The sequence below is a fragment of the Rattus norvegicus genome, chromosome 1 (assembly GCF_021556685.1).
Source record: "Rattus norvegicus strain SHRSP/BbbUtx chromosome 1, alternate assembly SHRSP_T2T, whole genome shotgun sequence".
Classification (NCBI taxonomy): domain Eukaryota; kingdom Metazoa; phylum Chordata; class Mammalia; order Rodentia; family Muridae; genus Rattus; species Rattus norvegicus.
Window position 1 is genome coordinate 75267818 of NC_141534.1, and position 21686 is coordinate 75289503.

Here is a 21686-nt window from a genome sequence, read left to right on the forward strand (position 1 = left end):
TTCCAAATTTAAATGGGGTCATTTCTAATGAGGTATTGTATGAGGAGTCATTCAATACAGAAAAATTGCTCCTTTTATAATGCATAAATATACTGTCACAATGGAATCCATTTTATTGCAGAAACATTCATAGCATGCACATTTCCATGGTCATGTACTTCTTATATGTCCATTCCAATGTTTACTATGTGAAGCCATGAGAAGTTCACATATAAAGTTCCTGAAAAGTTCAGTCTATAAATCGTGCAAAGTAAGGTGAGTTAACACATTGACTTTTTACTACAACCATTCAGTACATTCTCCAGTATGATACATTGCTCTGGGATTACCCATAGTAACAAACAGTGGGAAAATTGTATTACAGTAAGAACCAACAAGGACTAGCACAGATTAGAAAAACTTCTAAACACTCACCTCTTGATTATCAAATGGTTTTCTGCCCCTTAGTCTGACACATGGAACAGTTCGTACTCCACATTCCCGTTACCAGACATAAGTAATTTTGTGGGCCTCTTGTCTTTGTTATCTCTGAAGCACACACACTGAAACATACAGTACTAACCTGGCTTCTTATCCCTGCAGCATGATGGACTCAACATGCATATTTTGACATCATAATAAAAAACACTTATGTAGATACAGGCAACTAAAGCCTGAGATAATTCTTTGTGACTCTGTGACCTCATCTCCCTCCCAAATGACAATTTTCATTTCACCTACAATGACAATAACAGCACTGCCTTTGGCAGACAAAAATCATTCATTAAACTTTTTAATTGCTAATTTAAAAAGAGTTGTAAGGGATTATCATTAATATCACCCTTAAGGGACAATGTGCTTTGAAGGGATTTCAAGTTTTCATGATTCTTGGAGGCTGACTGTGTCTCCTGTGGAAAATTGTTGACTTACTTCATATTCCTCAGAATTTTACAGAGATCTCTATGTTTAATTGGATCCAGGTATCTCTATTTTTTTTAAAATGAATACAAGGAGTTTTTTGTTTCATTTAATTTTGTTTAAGATTTAGAACATGTACTACTTAAATGTCTCTGAGCACTTCATACATGCCTATGAATTTTAGTCATGTCCACCACCAATTATAATCTTCCAGATACTTTTTAGGACCATATCCACTATTCTCTTCAAATTAAACATGATTCTTGAAACACAAAAGATGGAAAACAAAGCAAAACAAATCATCATAAGAAGTACTACTACAATAACAATCCCTAAGTCTATTTAGTGCTATTAGTATGCGACTATTTCACAAGTATCTGAGCAAGCATAGGTGAGATTCTGCCACATATTCTTGCCCTTGACAATGGTGCCAGGTATTCATTCTATCTTCCACAGTAGGCCTTCAATTCAATCCATGATATTGTTAGTTATTCTCATCATGATTATGACATTACTGAAATAAGCTCGTTGTTGTTATACCTCAGAGGATTCACATCAGAATGCTTAGGACTACTTCCAGCACTGTGAAAACTATCCTGTAGGGATGAACTTCTATGATGCTATCCAGCTCATTCATCCATGTTCCATGACTCCTACATATGGTGTCTTTAGCAAGAGGGCATTATCTTATAAAGGTCTCAGGCCACTAAACATTGCAGTTTATTGACGTCGATGCACAGTTGTCATAGGAGACCCTTATAACACTTCATATAATATAATACAAGTTGATTTTGTGGAGTCATGATGGTTTTTAGTAAAACTGCAAAATGAAAGACTTTGATATGAACTAGGTGGTGTATCAGCTGGCATTCAAGTATGTGCTAACATAGATTTATCATCAATTTGTTCTTTTACTTATTTAATTCATACCTGTAGAAAAGTAAGGGATACTGGTTTAATATGTTACCATTACTAAGACGTGTAGTACATAAAATATATAATATATTAGACATATTTGAGAAAAATCACTCTTATACTATTCTATTCATTGAACATACTTTAAAGAGCTAAAAATGATTGAAAAATAGTAAAAAAATACTTTAAAAATTGTGCTTTGGAACATGAATGAGGTAAATATGAAACACACATTCCATTTAGTGTTGAATCCTCACAGCCTTTTATTCTCAATACCCTGAAACATTTTGCATCCTCCTATACACTTCTGTCCAGTGCAAAATTCAGTTGTTTTAACCAAGATTGAGAGCATCTGGAGGAGATAGGAGCTCCACAAAAAGACCAACAGAATCAACTAACCTGGAACATTAGGGCTTTCAGAGACTGAAACACCAGCCAAAGAACATACACAGGCTGGTTGTGGACCTTCCCTCACATGTGTAGCAGATGTACAGCTTGGTTTTCATGATGGTCTAGAACAAATGGAGCAGGGGCTATCCCAAAAGGTATCGCCTATGCATGAGATATGTTCTTTCAGCTGGGCTACCTTGTTTATCCTCATTGGGCAAGGATATGCCTAGCCCCACAGGAGTTTGTTAGGTGAGGGTGGGGCAATAAGCATTGGGGGGGGCACCCACTCAGAATAGAAGGAATGGAGTGGTATTGCTGGTCCTTAAAGTAGAACTATTGCCACAATAGTTTCTAAGATGCCACAATACTGATTTGCAAAACGCAAACAAGGTTGCACTCCAACAAGCAATGGAGAAGTGTTCGCCCTTGTGCCACATCTTTGCCAGCATATGCTATCACTTAAATTATTGATCTTAGCCGTTCTGATGTGTTGAAAATAGTTCCTCAGATTCCTCAGAGATATTTGACTTGCATTTCCTTCAAGACTGAGGACTTTGACCATTTCTTTAAGAGATTCTAGGTCATATCAGATTCCTCTGGTGGGAATTCTGTATTTAGCCTTGTGTCCCAATTTTAATCAGGTAAGTTGGATTGTTGATGTCTATTTTCTTGAGTTCTTTGTAAATTTTAAACAGAATAAAATTAGGGAAGAAAGTTTTGTGGGTGGGTTGATGTCTGTATTGCTGCACTGCAGTTTCTGCCTGGCTATAGAAGGTAGCCTCCTCAGGTTCTATAACCCAATGCTCTGAGTAATAGCTAAGATCACCCCATTGACTCCTGGGTGCTTTCCATATTCCAGGTCTCAATCAAATCCAGGAGATGTCCCCTACCTCACAACAATTTCAGTTTCAGATTTCTAATCATCCTCATGGTCATCTTGCCATCTCTCCTTTCCATCCTCACACATGATCTATAACTTCCCCCACTTCCCTCATCCTTCTCCCACCCAGGTCCTTCCATCCACTTGCTGCTTCTGACTATTTTATTCACCCTTCTAAGTAATGCACAAGCTTCTTTACTAGTGCATCCCTTCTTGTTTAGCTCCTTTGGGTCTGTGGAATATAGCATGGGTATTCTGTGCTTTATGGATAAGTGCCACTTATAAGTGAGTATATTTCATTAATGTCCTTTTTCTTGTCTGGGTTACTTTATTCAGTGTAATATTCTCAAATTCTATCCATTTGTTTACAAAATTCATGAGGCCTTTTTTAGTAGCTGAATCATATCCAATTTTGTAGTTCTATTTTGTATTTTGTAGTTTCTTTTATCCATTCTTCAGTTGGTGGACATCTAAGTTTTATCCAATTTCTGGCTAATATGAGTAAAACTGCTAAGGACATAGTTGTGCAAGTGTCTTTATGGGATGGTAGAGCATCTTTTGGATATATGTCCTGGTGGTGTACACCTAGATCATGAGGTAGAGATATTTCCAGTTTACAGGGAAACTGCCAAATTGATTTTCAAAGTGGTTGCATAAGTTTGCACTCTGATCAGCAATATAGTACTGTTACCCTTACTTCACGTCTTCACTAGCATGTGCTAGTAATTCAGTTTTCATTCTGACTGATGTAAGGTAAAACCTCAGAGTTGTTTGACTTGTCTTCCCTGATGACTAAGGACTTTGAATATTTTTAACTGTTTCTTGTCCATATGAGAGTCCTCTATTGAGAATTTTCTACTTAACTCTGTACCCCATTTGTAAATGGGTTGTATAGGTTGTTGGTGTCAAAATTTTTAAGTTCTTTAAACATTTTCGATATTATCCTTCCTCAGGAGGTAGGATTGGTAAAGACCCTTTAACAAACTGTAGGCTGCTGTTTTATCTTATTTACAGTGTCTTTTGCCTTTGAATGCTTTGAAGTCTCATTTTTTAATTGTTGATCTTAGAGCATGAGCCCTTGGTATTCTATTCAGGAAATTGTCTCCAATTTCTATGCATTCAAGAGTATTTTCTATTTTCTTTTATTCATTGTATGGTTTTGGATTCTTTATCAAAAATCTTCCCATCTTTTGATATCATCTTCAGTTTCTTTCATCAGGGATTTGATGTTCTTGTCATACAGATATTTCACTTGCTTAGATACAATTACACCAAGATATTTTATATTATTCATAGCTATTGGAAAGGGTGTTGTTTCTATGCTTTCTCATTGCTTTCTCAGTTCTTTTGTCATTTATATAAAGGAGGGCTACTGATTTCTTCTAATTAATTTAATACTCACCTACTTTTCTTAATGTATTTTATAGCTCTAAGAGTTCACTGGTACAATTGTTCATGTCACTTAAGTGTACTATTATATCATCCACAAGTAGCAAGATTTTTACTTCTTCCGTTACAAATTATAACCCCTTGATATCCTTTACTTAACCCATTGCTCTGGCTAGAATCAAGTACTATATTGATAGATAGTAAAGGAGGGAGAACCTTGTCTTTTTGCTGATTTTAGTGAAATTACTTTATGATTTTTTTCTCCATTTAATTTGATGTTGGCCATTGCTTTGCTGTATATTTCTTTTTTTGTGTTGAGCTTTATATTCCTTGCATCTTTTATCTCACTAATACTTTTAACATGAAGGGTTGTTGGAATTTATCAAAGGCTTTCAGCATCTAATGAAATGATTATGTGTATTTTTTTTCTTTTAGCTTGTTTATATAGTGGATGACATTGATGTGTTTTTATATTTTGAATCATCCATGCATCTCCAGATGAATCTTGGTCAGGATGGATGATGTTTTTGATGTACTCTTGGATACTATTTGCCAATATTTTACATCAGAGTTCATAAGAAAAATTGGTCTGAACTTCTCCTACATGTTGAGTCTTTGTGTGATTTAGGTATCAAAATGACTGTGACATCATAGAATGAGATTGGCAGTATTCTTATGTTGCTATTTTGTGGAATAGTTTGAGGACTATTGGTATCAGCTCTTCTTTGAGTATCTAGTTGAATTTTATACTAAATCCTTGTGTCCTTCAGGATTTTTTTGAATTGTGAGAATATTAATAACTGCTTTAATTTCCTTAAGGTGTTATAAGGCAGTTTAAATTGCTTGCCTGTTTTTTACTTAATTTTGATAGTAAGTATATGTTAGAAAAAATGTCGATTCCTTTAATAGTTCCAATTTTTGTGGAGCATAGGCTTTTGAAATGAGATTTCATTATTCTTTAAAATTCCTCCACTGTCTCTTATTATGTTTTCACTTTCATATCAAATCTTTTTTGGAAACTGTCTATCCATCTTTTCTATAGTTTAGCAAAGTGTTCATCTACGTTTTGGATTTTCTCAAGGAACCAGCCATGGGTTTTGTTGTTTATTCCTATTGTTTTCTTTGTTTCTTTTTTCAGCCCATTTCTATTAAATTGGCTATTTCTTATTTACATTTCAGATGTTATTCTCTTTCCCAGTTTCCTGTCCATCAGCTCCCTAGCCCCTACCTCTCCCCTTCTATATGGGTTTCCCCCTCTCCATTCACTCCACATTGACACCACCCCCAAAGAAATTCCCTATACTGGGGGTCCACCCATGGCAGGACCAAGGGCTTTCCCTTCCACTGGTGCCCCAACAAAGCTATTCACTGCTACATATGCAGTTAGAGCCCAGGGTCAGTCCATGTACAGTCTCTGGGTAGTGGTTTAGTCCCTCGAAGCTCTGGTTGGTTGGCATTGTTGTTCTTATGAAGTTGCAAGCCCCTTCAGCTCTTTCAGTCTTTTCTCTAATTCCTCCAGTGGGGGTTCCATTCTCAGTTCAGTGGTTTCCTGCTAGCAATTGCCTCTGTATTTAACATATTCTGGCTGTGTCTCTCAGAAGAGATCTATATCCAGTTCCTGTCAGCATGCATTTCTTAGCTTCATCCATCTTATCTAGCTTTGGTGGATATATATATATATATATATATATATATATATATATATATATATATATATATATATATATATATATATGAACCAAATGTGGGACAGACTCGAATAGCCATCCCTTCAGTCTCTGCTCTAAACTTTGCCTGCTATGGATATTTTTCCCCCTTTTAGGGAGAGAAGCATCACATTTTGGTCATCCTTCTTGAGTTTCATGAGGTCTGTGCATTGCATCTTGGGTAATTCTAAATTTTTGGGCTAATGTCTGCTTAACAATGAGTACATACCATGTGTGTTTTTCTGTGAGTGGGTTACTTCACTCAGGATGATATTTTCTAGTTCCATTCATTTGCCTATGAATTTTATGAAGTAATTGTTTTTGATAACTGAGTAGTACTCCATTGTGTAGATGTACCACATATTCTGTATCCATTCCTCTGTTGAAGTGCATCTGGGTTCTTTCCAGCTTCTCTGGTTATTATAAATAAGGCTGCCTATGAACATAGTGGAGCATGTGTCTTTGTTGTATTTTGGAGCATCTTTTGGGTATATGCCCAGGAGAGGTATAGCTGGGTCCTCAGGTAGTGGAATGTTCAGTTTTCTGAGGAACCTCCAGACTGATTTCCAGAGTGGTTGTACCAGTTTGCAATCTCACAAATAATGGAGGAGTGTTCCTCTTTTTCCACATCCTCGCCAGGATCTGCTGTCTCCTGAGTTTGATCTTACCCATTCTGACTGGTGTAAGGTGGAATCCCAGGGTTGTTTTGATTTGCATTTCCCTGATGACAAAGGATGTTGAACATTTCTTTAAGTGCTGCTCAGCCATTCTATATTCCACGGATGTGAATTTTTGTTTAGAGCTGTACCCCAGATTTTAATAGGGTTACTTGGTTTGCTGGAGTTTAGCTTCGTGAGTTGTTTGTATATTTCAGATATTAGCCCTCTACTAGATGTAGGATTGGAAACAATATTTTCCCAATCTCTTGGTTGCTAATTTGTGCTAATGACAGTGCCCTTTGCCTTACAGAAGCTGTGCAGTTTTATAAGGTCCCATTCATCAATTCTTGATCTTAGCACAGAAATCATTGGTGTTCTGTTCAGGAAATTTTCCCCAGTGTCTATGTGTTTGAGACTCTTCCCCAATTTTTCTTCTATTAGTTTGAGGTTATCTGGTTTGATGTGGGGGGTCCTTTATCCATTTGGATTTAAGCTTTGTACAGGGTGATAAGAATGGATCTATTTCCATTCTTCTACATGCTGACCTCCATTTGAACCACCACCATTTGTTGAAAATGCTATCTTTTTTTCCATTGGATGATTTTGGATCCAAACTCAAGTGACCATAGGTGTGTGGCTTCATTTCTGGGTTTTCATTCTATTGCCCTGGTCTATTTGCCTATCTCTGTACCAATACCATTTAGTTTTTATCACTATTGCTCTGTACTATTGCTTGAGATTGGCGATTGTGATTCCTCCAGAATTCCTTTTATTGTTAAGCATAATTTTAGCTATCCTGGGTTTTTGTTATTTCAAATGAATTTGCAAATTGCTCTTATTAACTCTATGAAGAATTGAATTGGAATTTTGATTGTATTTGCATTTCATCTGTAGATTGCTTTTGGCAAAGTGGCCATTTTTACTATATTAATCCTGCCAATCCATGAGTATGGGAAGTCTTTCCATCTTCTGAGATCTTCTTCAATTTCTTTCTTCATAGACTTGAAGATTTTATCGTATAGATCTATCATTTACTTGGTTAAAGTCACACCTAGGTGTTTTATATTATTTGAGACTATTATGAAGATTGTCATTTCCATAATTTCTTTCTCAGCCTGTTTATCTTTTGTGTAGAAGGTAGCTACTAATTTCTTTCAGTTAATTTTATTTCTGCCACATTGCTGAATTAGTTTATCAGGCTTAGTAGTTCTCTGGTGGAACTTTTGGGGTCACATAAATATACTAGCATATCATCTGCAAATAGTGATATTTTGACTTTTTCCTTTCCAGTTTGTATTCTTTTGACCTCCTTTTGTATTCTGATCACGTTGACTAGGACTTTGAGAACTATATTGAATAAGTAGGGAGACTGTGGGCAACTTTGTTTAGTCCCTGACTTTAGTGGGATTGCTTCAACTTTCCATTTTGTTTAATGTTAGCTACTCATTTGTGTATATTGCTTTTATTATGCTTATGTGTGGGCCTTGAATTCCTGTTCTTTCCAGGACTTTAATCATGGAGGGGTGTTGTATTTTGTCAAATGCTTTCTCAGTATCTAATAAAATTATCATGTGGATTTTATCTTTCAATTTGATTATATAGTAGATTACATTGACAGTTTTCTATATATTGAACCATCCCTGCATATCTGCGATAAAGCCTACTTGATCACGATGTATGTTCATTTTGATGTGTCCTTGGATTTGTTTTCCAAGAATTTTATTGAGTATTTTTGCGACTATATTCATAAGGGAAATTGGTCTGAAGTTCTCTTTGTTTGTTTGGTTTTTGTGTTTTAGGTATAATAGTAATTGTGGCTTCATAGAAGGAATTTGGTAGTGCTCTGTTCCTATTTTGTGGAATAGTTTGGACAGTATTGGTATAAGGTCTTCTATGAAGGTCTGATAGAATTCTGCACTAAACCCATCTGGTCCTGGGCTCTTTTCAGTTGGGAGACTTTTAGTAACTACTTCTATTTCTTTAGGAGTCATGGGGTTGTTTAGATGATTTTCTTTTGTTCCTGGTATTTGTCTAGAAAATTGTCCATATCCTCCGCATTTTCATATCTTCTTGATTATAAATTTTTGTAGTAGGATATAATGGTTTCTTGAATTTCCTAGATTCTGTTTTAATGTCTCCCTTTTGATTTATGATTTTGTTAATTTAGACACACTCTCTGTGTCCTCTGGTTAGTCTGGCAAAGGGTTTATCTATCTTCTTAATTTTCTCAAAGAACCAGCTTTTGGTTATGTGGATTCTTTGTATAGTTCTTTTTGTTTCCATTTGGTTGATATCAGCTCTGAGTTTGATTATTTCCTGCCTTCTACTCCTCTTGTGTGTTTTTGTTTCTTTTTGTTCTAGAGCTTTTCAGTGTGCTGTCATGCTGCTGATGTATGCTTCTTCCTGTTTCTTTCTGCAGGCACTCAGAGCTATGGGTTTTCCTCCTATAATTTGTGTCCTATAAGTTTGGGTATGTTGTACCTTCATTTTCATTAAATTCTAAGAAGTCTTTAATTTCTTTCTTTGTTTCTTTCTTGACCAAGTTATAATTGAGTAGAGCATTGTTCAACTTCCATATATATTTGGTCTAAATTATTGTTGTTATTGAAGAACAGCCTTATTCCATGGTGATCTGATAGAACGCATGGGATTATTACTATCTTTCTGTATCTGTTAAGGTTTGTTTTGTGATCCATTATATGATTAATTTTGTAGAAGGTACTGTGAGGTGGTGAGAAGAAGGTATACTCTTTTGTTTTAGGATGGAATGTTCTATAAATATCTGTTAAGTACATTTGGTTCATAACTTCTGTTTGTTTCCCTATGTCTCTGTTTAATTTCTGTTTCCATGATCAGGGTGTGGTGCTGAAATCTCCTACTATTATTGTGTGAGGTGCAACATGTGCTTTGAGCTTTAATGAGGTTTCTTTTATGTATTTAGGTGCCCTTGTATTTGGAGCATAGATATTTAGGATTAAAATTTCATCTTAGTGGACTTTTTCTTTAATGAATAAGATGTGTCCTTCCGTATTTTTTTGATGAATTTTGGTTGAAAGTCGATTTTATTTGATATTAGAATGGATACTCCAGCTTGCTTCTTCAGGCCATTTGATTGGAACGTAGTTTTCTAACCTTTGACTCTGAGATAGTGTCTGTTGTTCTCTCTGAATTTTGTTTCCTGTAGGACGCAAAATGGTGGGTCCTCTTTATGTGTCCAGTCTTTTAAACTGTGTGTTTTTATTGGGGAATTGAGTCCATTGATGTTTAGAGATATTAAGTAATAATGATTGTGGCTTCCTGTTTTTTTTTTTTTTTTGTATTTAGAAGTGGGATTATGTTTGAGTGCTTATCTTCTTTTGGTTTTCTTGCAAGGAGATTACTTTCTTGCTTTTTCTAGAGTGTAGCTTTCCTCCTTATGTTGGGCTTTTCCATTTATTATCCTTTGTAGGGCTGGGTTTGTAGAAAGATATTATGTAAATTTTGTTTTGTCATGGAATATCTTGGTTTCTCCCTGAATGTTAATTGTTAGTTTTGCTGGATACAGTAGCCTGGGCTGCATTTCCATTCTCTTGGGGTCTGTATGACATCTATCCAGAATCTTCTGGTTTTCATAGTCTCTGGTGAGAAATCTGCTGTAATTCTGATAGGTCTGCCTTTTTATGTTACTTGTACTACTTTTAATATTCTTTGTTTTGTGTATTTTGTGTTTTGACTATTATTTGATGGGAGTAATTTCTTTTCTGGACCAATCTATTTAAAATTATGTAGGCTTCTTGTATGTTTATGGGCATCTCTTTCTTTAGGTTAGGAAAGTTTTCTTCTATGATTTTGTTGTGGATATTTACTGGCCCTTTAAGTTGGGAGTCTTCACTCTCTTCTATACCTATTATCCTTAGGTTTGATTTTCCCATCGTGTCCTGGATTCTCTGTATGTTTTGAACTAGGGGCTTTTTCCACTTTACATTATCTTTGACAGTTGTATCGATGTTTTCTATAGTATCTCCTGTTCCTGAAATTCTCTCTTCTATCTCTTGTATTCTGTTGGTGATGATTGCATCTATGACTCCTGGTCTCTTCCTTTGGGTTTCTATCTCCCTTTGTGCTTTCTTTATTGTTCCTATTTCCATTTTTTACTCTTTGATGGTTTTGATCATGTTTTCTCCTGTTTGGTTGTGTTTTCCTGTACTTCTTTAAGGGTTTTTTTGTGTTCACTCTTTAAGGGCTTCTATTTGTTTACTTGTGTTGTCCCGCATTTTTTAAAGGAATTTATTTATGACCTAATAAAGTCTTCCATCATCATGATAAAATGTGATTTTAAATCTAAATTTTGCTTTTCCAGTGTGTTTGGATATCTAGTGTTTGGAATGCCTGGCTCTCGTGATGCCAATTAGTCTTGGTTTCTATTGCTTTGGTTCCTGTGCTTTCCTCTTGCCATCAGGTTGTTGCTGCTGTTAGCTTGTCTTGCTGTTTCTGATGGTGGCTTGACCCTCCTGTGGGCCTTTGTGTCAGCACTCCTTTAGACCCGTTTTCCTGTTTTCTTTCAGCCAGTTATGGGAACAGAGTGTTCTGTTCTCAGGCATATAGTCACTCCTTTCAGCTCTTGGCAATAGCAGCAACTGGAAGGGTCCTGCCCCTAATGTTCTTAGGTCCCTGTGCTCAGGGGGCACAGATGGCACTAGGCAGTTATTTTTTTCCTTGAGTTGGAATTTGGGCAGAGAGTTGTCTCCTCTGGTTTCACATGAGTTTCCACACTTCTGAGGGTCTAGCTCTATCCCGCCATGGGATTTGTGTACAGGGAGCTGTTTGACCAGTTCAGTTCAGATTTGGATGCATATCTGGACCTTGGGGCTCCTGTAGCTGACTGCTCCTATATTTCTTTGTCCAGAGGCACTCTGCAGTTTCTTCTTGAGCCATAGATGTGGGTAAAGGTGGGCAGAAGTGGTAGTCTGTCCTGCCCTGCAACCTCAGGATTCCCTGCACTTCTGGGTGTTCAGCTCTCTTTCCCCCGGGATTTGGGAGCAGGGACCTGTGGGTCGGGATCAGAGGAGTTCTGGCCACAGCCAGAAACCAGAAGTGCCTGGTTCCAGAGGATTTCTGCCTTTGTGTGTCCTGAGTCCACCAGGCAGGTCAGTTAGCACAAAAAAGTTGGCCTTACCACTGCTCTCAGGTGTGTGTTTTCTTTGTTTTGAACTGACTGATTCTAGCTCTGATTTTGATTATTTCCTACCTTCTACTTCTCATTGGTGTACTTGCTTTCTTTATTCTAGAGCTTTCAGGTATACTTTGAAGTGACTGTTAAGAGAAGTTTACAATTTCCTTATGGAGGCATTTAGTTCTATGATATATCCTCTTATTACTGTTTTCATTTTGTCACATTATTTTGGGTTTGCTATACCTTCATATTCATTTATTTCTGAAGAGTCTTTAATTTTTTTCTTTACTTCTTCTCTGAGCCAAAGATCATTGAGTAGAGAGTTTTTTTTTTTTTTAATTTAGATGAGAGTGTAGGATTTCTGGTGTTTCTGTTTTTCTCGAAATCCAGCTTTAATTCATGGTGGTCTGATAAAATGAGAAATGTTATTTCAATCTACCTGTATCAGGTGAGGATTGTTTCATGACCTGGTCTATTTGGAGAAAGTACATGAGATTCTTTTGTGTTTGAATGAAATATTTTTCCAGATGTGCTAGGTATATTTGATTCATAGTTTCTGTTAGTTTTGTAGTTTTCTGTTTATGTTTTTCTGGATGACATGTCACTTGTTGAGATTATGGTGTTTAATTCTTCCTATTAATGGGTGGGATTCAATGCATGATTTAAGCTTCAGCAATGTTTCTTTTACAGAAAACATTTTATCCTTGTATTTAGAGCATATACCTTCAGATTTGAGATAACACCTTGGTAGATTTTTTTCGCTGATGAGTATTAAGTGTTCTTTCTGACTCTTTTGATTAAGTTTGGCTGAAAGTCTCCTTTGTTAGCTATGGGAATGGTCACTCCAGCTTCCTTCATTGGTCCATTTGCTTGGAAAATATTTTTCCCCAGCCCATTACTCTGAGTTAATGTCTAGTTTTATTGGGGAGGTATTGTTCTTGTATGCAGTAGAATGATGAAGCCTGTTTTCAAATCCATTTTTCTTACCCTCTGTCTTGTTATTGCAGTACTGTGTTCATTGAGGCTGTGAGATATTAATGACCTGTGAGTGTTAATTTCTACTATTATGATGTATGTGGTGTCATATTGAATGATCATTTTGATGTATTCTGGAATTCGGTTTGTGAAAACTTTATTGTTTTTGCATAGATATTCATAATGGAAATTGGTCTGAAGACCTCTTTCTCTGTATGATCTTTGTATGCTTTGTCTATAAGTGTAATTGTGGCTTCAATAAACAAATTGCATAGTGTTCTTTCTGTTTCTATTTTGTGGAAAAGTATTGATGTTAGGTCTTCTTTGAAGGTCAATGTAATTCTACACTAAATTCATATACCCTGTATTTTTTGGGTTGGGAGACTTTTATTAATTGCCTCAATTTATTTTAAGTGTTATGGGGTTGTTTAGATGGTTTACCTGCTCCTTATTTAACTTTGGTAACAATATCTGTAAAAAAAAAATTGTCCACTTCTTCTGGATTTTCCATTTTTTTTTTTTTAGTACATGGCTTTGTAATACGATCTAATTTTTTGAATTTCCTCAGTTTCTGTTGTTTTGTCTTCCTCTTCATTTCTGATTTGGGTAATTTAGATACTGTCTTTTTGCCCTTTGGTTACTCAGGATAAGGGTTTGTCTATCTTGTTGTTTTTTTCGAAATATAGCTCTGGGTTTTGCTGGTTCCTTGTACAGTTCTTTTTGTTTTTACTTGGTTGATTTCAGCCCAAAGTTTACTTCCTGCTGGCTATTGGTCTTGAGCTTGTTTGCTTCTTTTATTCTAGAACTTTCAGGTGCACTGTCACCCTGTTACTGTATGTTATCTCCAGTTTCATTTTGGAGGCACTGATCACTATGAGTTTTCCTCTTAGCATTAATTTCATTGATCATTTAAGTTTTTGTATGTTTTGCCATCATTTTCATTAAATTATAATTTTTTTTAATTTTTTAATTTCTTTCTTGACCAAGTTGTCATTGAGTAGAGGGTTGTTCAGATTTCATGGTTATGTGGGCTATCTGTTGCTTTTGTTGTTAATGAAGACCAGCCTTAGTCCGTGGGTGATTTGATAGAATGCATGGGATTATTTCAATCTTTTTGTAACTACTGAGGTATATTTTGTGACCAATTATATAGTCAATTTTGGTGAAGGTAACATGAAGTTCTGAGAAGGAGTTATACTCTTTTGTTTTAGGATATTCTCTAAATATCTTTTAAAAGCATTTGGTTTATAACTTTTGTTAATTTCACTGTTGCTCTTTTAATTTCTGTTTCTATGGTCTGCCCATTGATAAGTGTGGCATGTTAAAGTCTCCTACTATTACTGTTTGTAGGGCAATGTTGGCTTTGAGCTTTAGTAAAGATTTTTTTAATTAATATAAGTATCCTTGCATTTGGAGCATAGATGTTCAGAATTGAGAGTTTAACTTTGTAGATTTTTTTCTTTGATGCATATGAAGTGTTCTTCCTTATCTTTTTGGTAACTTTTGATTGAAAGTTGTTTTTATTCAATATTAGAATGGCTACACCAACTTCTCCATTGGAACAATATGCTTGGAATTATTTTCCCTGAGGTACTGCCTATCCTTGTAACTGAGGTGTGTTTCCTGTATGTAGCAAAATGCTGGGTCCTATTTTTGTTTCAAATGAATTAGTCAATGTCTTTTTATTGTGGAATTGAGTCCGTTGATGTTAAGATATATTCAGAAATAGTGATTGTTGTTTCCTGTTTTTTTGTTTGTATGTTTGTTTGTTTGGTTGTTGTTGTTGTTTAAGGTTGAATTATGTTTGTGTGGCTATCTTCTTTTGGGTTTCTTGTAAGAAAATTATTTTCTTGCTTTTTCTATGGTGTTGATTCCCTCCGTGTGTTAGAGGTTTACATCTATTATCTTTTTAGGACTGGATTTGTAGAAAGATCTTATATATATTTGGTTTGTCATGGAATATCTTGTTTTCCCCATCTATGTTAATTCAGAATTTTGCTGGATATAGTAGCCTGGGCTGGCATTTGAGTTCTCTTAGGATCCGTATGACATCTGTCCAGGATTTTATATCTTTCACAGTCTCTGTTGAGAAGTCTGGTGTAATTTTGATATGTCTACCTTTATATGTTACTTGACGCTTTTCCCTTACTGATTGTAATATTCTTTCCTTGTTTTGTGTGTTTGGTGTTTTGACTATAGTGTGATGGCAGGAATTTATTATTTGGTCGAATCTGTTTGGAATTCTCTTGTCTTCTTATATTTTCATGGGCAAATCCCTTTTTAGGTTAGGGAAGTTTTCTTCTATAATTTTGGTGAAGATATTTACTGGCCCTTACATTGAGAGTCTTAGTTCTCTTCTATACCTGTTATCCTTAAGTTTTATCTTCTCAATTTGCCCTGAGTTTCCTGGATATTTTGTGTTAGGAGATTTTTGCTTTTGGCATTTTCTTTGACCATTGTGTCAATGTTTTCTATGGTAACTTCTGCTCCCAAGATATTCTCTTCAATCTCTTGATTCTGTTGCTTATGCTTGTGTCTATGACTCCTGATCGATCTCCTAGGTTTTCTATCTCCAGGGTTGTCTCCATTTGCGATTTTTTTATTTTTTTCTGTTTTCAGCATAAGACTTAAACAAAAGAGGAAAACCCTAAATGGTATTGAAAAGGTAATATATGTCAACATGGAAGTTCATAACTGAAAGTTATCATTGCATGCATCTCTAATTCTTCTGGGATTTAGTTTTCAGTTAAAATCGTTCAATACACAGAACTTTCTAGAAGCTGATTGTTCCAATAGTTGCTACTGGCCTGTTGCACTTGTTCACCTTTAATTATTTCACTCTATTTCTAGAAGAGATTGACCTGACCACCTACCTACATTTTGCTTAACATATTAAGCGTATAAAGCCATTCAAATGCATGTTATTGCTTTTAATTATAGGAAAAAACAATGGTAATAAAGTGTAACAGTGTTTGATTAACTGATAAAGTTTAATGAGTCCTCCACATCAACCACCTACCCTTAACTGTCTTTTTAAGGAAGTGTCTGCTTTACTAGAAATTAATTATTTATAATATACACTGAAAACAGATGCTCCAGCCCTGGCAGCAAGAGTATGAGTCAGAAAATCTGACGTTTTAAATGTTAGTAAATTACATTCTCAATGTAAATTACGGGTTAGTCTGTAGGGAAAATAAATGGGCAAGTGATTGTTTCTCATGCAAGGCAGTAGATGAGACTAAAAACCTTAAAAACCTTGGAGTTTCCAGCCTCACATTTGCAGCTGTTCTGCTCCTTGGCAGCTCCAATGTTACTCACAAAGGGGGAGATAGCAGGAACTGAGACAGGGCACAGACTTCATCAAGTTACTAAGGGTTGTCTCTCTGAGATATCTGACCATTCTCTCCAAACCTGAGGTACCTCAGTATCAATTGAAGCTATTGGATGACGTGACCTCCAGTCTTTTCTAGTTGCTAAATTCCATCCAATTTTAATTTCTTCATGAATAAAATCTCGTGTTATATCAATTTTGTTTATGGACATTCTGAGAAAGGCTGGGGTGTACAGTGCTGTAGGTTAGTTACCACCCAGAGCACAAACCAAAAGCAATGTGTGGTTAATTCCAAAGGTACTCACCCCTCCTTTAAAATTTTCTATGAAAAAGAAAATTATTGGTTAATTTGAAATGTAAGATGTCATGAAGAATAAAGTTTTCTATTCTTTTAGTACAACATATTAAACATATGGTTGACCTCATAAACAAAAAGAAAAAAAGGTAATGTTTAGTTTTAGCTGCATTTGTTGTTTTTTTTTTTGCAAACAATCTAAAGGTAAGACGGATCTTTAAAATTTCAAGTTATAATTAGTTATCTTAGCAAACACTGGCAATACCATACATTTAAAGTTAATGAGCAAAGTGTGAAAAACAGATTGCCTCAGCAGAAATGCTTGTCTCTTGCACCAATGCCCCCATTCTTTTCTTACATTGGCATGTAGTCCATCACTAGGGATGTATATTTGGAGCACCACTTCGTACAGCTTTCCAGGCAGTTTTCCTACTGTCAATCAACACTGAAAATGTGTGTACCCTAATCCTATTGTTAATTCACACTTTAATTTTCAGTAAATGGCTGTATTGTTGTAATTCATTTATCATGACTGTGCATGTTTCCTCTGAATTAAAATGATAGCTTCTTGAGCATATTCAATGTATATTCTCCTGGTGATTCTTCCATAAACAAAAACATTGATCAACAAACACATTCTGATTACTTCTCTATTTGATTATAATTTGGTTATAACAATTAAAGAGGGTCACCAAACATAATTATCAGCAAGAAAATGTGTCCCAAAAGGAAGAAATGTGTTAAGTGATACCAAGATTATTACTTCTAGCTATGGCTCTATGACTCCTGAAGCTATCAGGCTTAGGAAGTCCTTGGGCCTGTGTCCATGCCTTTCAAAGGCTCCAGTGCAATCCTTCATGAGACAGGCAGCTGGTCCAATCCTGGGACAAACGGTTATGAAGAAAACAGACTCTTCCAACTGTGCTCATGGTCTGATGGACCTGCAGTTCAAAAAGGTTGCGGTGTACATTTGGAATAAATTAGAATAATAATAATGTCAACATCAAGATACACATTATGACATGACTGAATTACAGGTTCCAGATAAGAAACTCAAAGGACAGAAGTCACAATCACTCCCCCCACCCCAACGCACATACACATGCACACACACAGAGACACAGAGGTGGAATTAACTGAGCAGAGTGCACCAGAAACCTCTTCCTGGCAGGAAGAACTGCAAAAAAAATCTGCCTATGAACACATTTTGAGGCTTCCTTCAACAGAATTTTCACTTATTTTGGAGGTTGTGGAATACAACCACACATGGCTGAGGAACTGATCTTGAAGCCTCATCGCTGTTTCCTAATACTCAATACTTAGTTTTCAGATTAAAAGCATTAAAATCACAGCCTTTCTCTAGAAGTTTCTGGCATAGTGAGGCATTTCTAGTTGGATAGAGCATCTGATGAGTCTTCTGCATCTGCACTTACCCATGCTCATCCCCAGAGCTTCTGTTCTGAGATCTCCAGTTCCCAACTACCTCTGAGAAATTTTAGTCCTGCACCAATACACTTGCGAGAGATTTCTGAAAGCTCATATGCAACATATATCTCTCTAATCCTTGAAAATGTAAACGTATCACTCTATTGATATCATATATAGATAATATTTTCATTGTACACATAATCTTCTTAGCCACCATCTTGGTTTCTTCAGATTATTGAAGTGACTTCTGTTCCATTACTTTTGACATATAATGAAAATAAAAAGAACACTTTGACCTCTTCAATTTCTTGATGCAGAGTCTGGTTCTAGTAACTTGGTTTCATTAGTCACTGGTTTAGAATGCACATATACATCTGTTACTCCATACTCACTTTCAATAAGGCAGATGTGGCAGGTGAATCTCAGATGAAGAGCATGATGAGGAAATGCTTTTATGTATTTCATCAGTTCTGTACAAAATGCACCTTTTGCTCCATGATCAATAAACAAGACTGCTGCTTCTTTCTGCTAGGATTTCCTTTAATGGTAAGTTCCTTGATTATTTAAATCAATAGTCATCCATTTTCAGTAGCAGAGAATCTGCCTACTACATACTGATGAGGTTTATAACTGTAGCTCCACAACACTATTTGGAACTGATCTATCTATTTGTCCAATGACCCAAGCACAGTAAGTATGTCTAAAGTCTTCAACACTCTAAAGCCATTCAATTCTGTATTCCTTTTAGAGACTGCATTGCTGTCTCAGCAACGCATACAATTCTCTGAGTTATAGCAACCCTATTATGCCCTTACCTTCATAGACATCCTTAACTCATACTAATTCAACCTCCCAAATCTCTGTCTGTCTCTGTCTGTCTCTGTCTGTCTCTGTCTCTGTCTCTGTCTCTGTCTCTGTCTCTCTCTCTCTCTCTTTCTCTCTCTCTCTCTCTCTCTCTCTCTCTCTCTCTCTCTCTCTCTCTCTCTCTCTCTCTCCTTAACTCAGACCATGTCATTCTTGCCAGTACTACCATCTGTTCATAAATCATCCTGGTTTTGGTCATAATTCCTACTCTATGTGCTCATTAAATATATGCAATGTATTTATCAGTGTTCTTTCCCCACAGAAATACTACATCCTGACCTTAATGTACAATTTACATTTTCCTTCAAATACTGGGTTACTTTAAACCTACATTCCTCTGACACAAGTTGCACAATGTTATTGAATGAGCCTTTCTAACTAGCTAGCTGTGAGTCAAGTTCATTCTTTTCCAGATAACCCTTTGTACTAGTTTGCTTCTGTGTTAATGTAATACCAGACTAAACAAAAGCAACTTGGGAACGAAAGGGCTTGTTTGGATTAGTTATAATTCATGAAGAGAACCCAAGGCAGAAACCTGAAGGTAGGAACTAAAGCAAAGACCACAGGAAAGCTGTTCATTGGCTTGATCTTCATGGCCACTTTAGCATGTTTTTTTTTACAACTTGGGACCACCAGTCCAGGGGGGGCACTGTCTATAATAATAGAGATGGGCCTTCCTCTATCAAACATCAATCAAGAAAATGCCCCTGAACACTTGCCCAGAGGCCAATGTGAGAGTCATTTTTTCAACTGAGTTTTGCTCTTCCCAGATGACTCCAGTTTGCATCAGGTTGACAAAAAACCTTGCTAGCACATTACACTTTAATGTCTAAGTTTATCTATCCATTTGCAGTCCAGTCCTTCTACTAAACATCTGAGGCAAGAACTTTTTAGAAGCTGGATGTTTAGTCCTCATTTGTATACCTCCAGTACACAAACTCTAATAAATATTTGAATAAATAAAGTCAGAAAAAATAATTATAAAGAGTCCTGGCCTACCAGTCAGGACACACAAATTTGCAAATTCACACAGGCATCTAGCTTGAGGTGGTTAAGGGCAAGACACCTACCTCTTTCTCAGCTGTTCCTCATTAAAGGAAAGTGCATTTTGTCCAGGGGCAATGACACAGCAAGATCCTGAATCTTCATCTCAGGACCAAAATATGTAAGCTACCTTCTATGTAAAAGACCACCGACTAAGTTAAGGCTGCTTCTCCAAAGTGGGAAATAATACAAAGAGAGAGAGAGAGAGAGAGAGAGAGAGAGAGAGAGAGAGAGAGAGAGAGAGCGCACTGTTTCCCCTGCTTATTGTTACACAACTACTGAAAATGTGACCCTATTTGGGTCTTTAAAGAAAGTTAACACACACACACACACACACACACACACACACACACACACACACATATATATATATATATATATATATATATATATATATATATATATATATATATACAGACAGGCCTAGAGGCCTAGGTAGGTATGTGGGTGGGTGAGTGATGGGGTAGACTGATGATAGATAGATAGATAGATAGATAGATAGATAGATAGATAGATAGATAGATGAGATAGGAAAGGAGAAGTTACACGCCAAAGAGTGATGTAGCTGAGTCTTCAGGTAAATCTATTTCCAATTCTCTGAGGAACTTTCAGATTGATTTCCCACTCAGGATAGTATTTTCTAGTTCCATTCATTTGCCTGCAAATCTCAGAATGTCCTTATTCTTGATATCTGAGTAGTATTCCATTATGTTTATGAACTACATTTTCTGTATGCATTCTTCTCTCATGGGACATCTGGATTGTTTCCATCTTCTGGCTATCACAAATAAGGCCACTATGATGATATTGTAATATGTACCCCTGTGGCAAGGTAGGCAATCTTTTGGGTATATGCCAAATACTGGTATAGCTGGGTCTTCAGGTAGATATTTTTGCAATTTTCTGAGGAAACTTCAGATTGATTTCCAGAGTGGTTGTACTAGTTTACAATCCTCAAAATGAAGGAGTGTTCCTCTTGCTACATATCTTCACAAAAATGTGCTGTCTCCTAAGTATTTCTTAATCATTCCAAGTGGTGTAAGGTGTAATCTAAGTGTGGTTTTGATTTGCATTTCTCTGATGACTAAGGACATTAAACATTTCTTTAAGTGCTTCTCAGACATTCCAGATTATTCTGTTGTGAATTCTCCTTTTAGTTATATAGCACATTTTTTTTAATTGGGCTGTTTGGTGTTTTGGTAGTTAGCTTATTGAGTTCTTTATACATTTTGGATATTAGCCATTTATCAGATGTGGGATTAGTGAAGATTCTTTTTGCTGATTTGTCAATTGACTCTGTCCTTAGCCTTACAGAAGTGTTCCAGATTCCTGAGGTCCCATTGATGACTACATCTATTTCTTTAGTAGTATGGGGACTGTTTATGTGGTTTATATGATTTTATTTAACTTTATTATCTATTATCTTTCTGGAAAGCTGCCTATTTCATTCAGATTTTCAGTTTTATTGAATATAGCCTTTTGTAGTAGAATCTGATGCTTTTTTTGAATTTCCTTAGTTTCTGTTATTATATATCCATTTTCACTTCTGATTGTGTTAATTTGGACTCTGTCTCTGTGTGTTCTAATTAAACTGGCTAAGGAATTATTTATCTTGTTGATTTCCTCAAAGAACCAACTCCTAGTTTTGTTGATTCTTTGTATAGTTCTTTTTTTTTTCTACTTGTCTCATTTCAGCCCTGAATTTGACTATTTCCTGCTGTCTACTTCTCTTGGGTATATTTGCTTCTAGAGCTTTCAGAT

At 36.0% G+C, this 21686-nt stretch overlaps 1 long non-coding RNA gene across 5 annotated transcripts in view; it reads left to right on the forward strand.

Moving 5' to 3' along the window:
- Window positions 1–11488: 11488 nt before the first annotated feature.
- The window catches only part of LOC148007197 (uncharacterized), a 137251-nt gene continuing 127053 nt past the window's right edge, over window positions 11489–21686 (forward strand). For 4 of the 5 annotated variants that reach the window (XR_015646273.1, XR_015646268.1, XR_015646269.1 and 1 more), the window contains exon 1: window positions 11489–11962. This is a non-coding gene — a long non-coding RNA (uncharacterized LOC148007197). Of the gene's footprint in view, window positions 12004–21686 lie in introns of all 5 variants that reach the window. The other variant, XR_015646272.1, reaches the window with a different exon arrangement.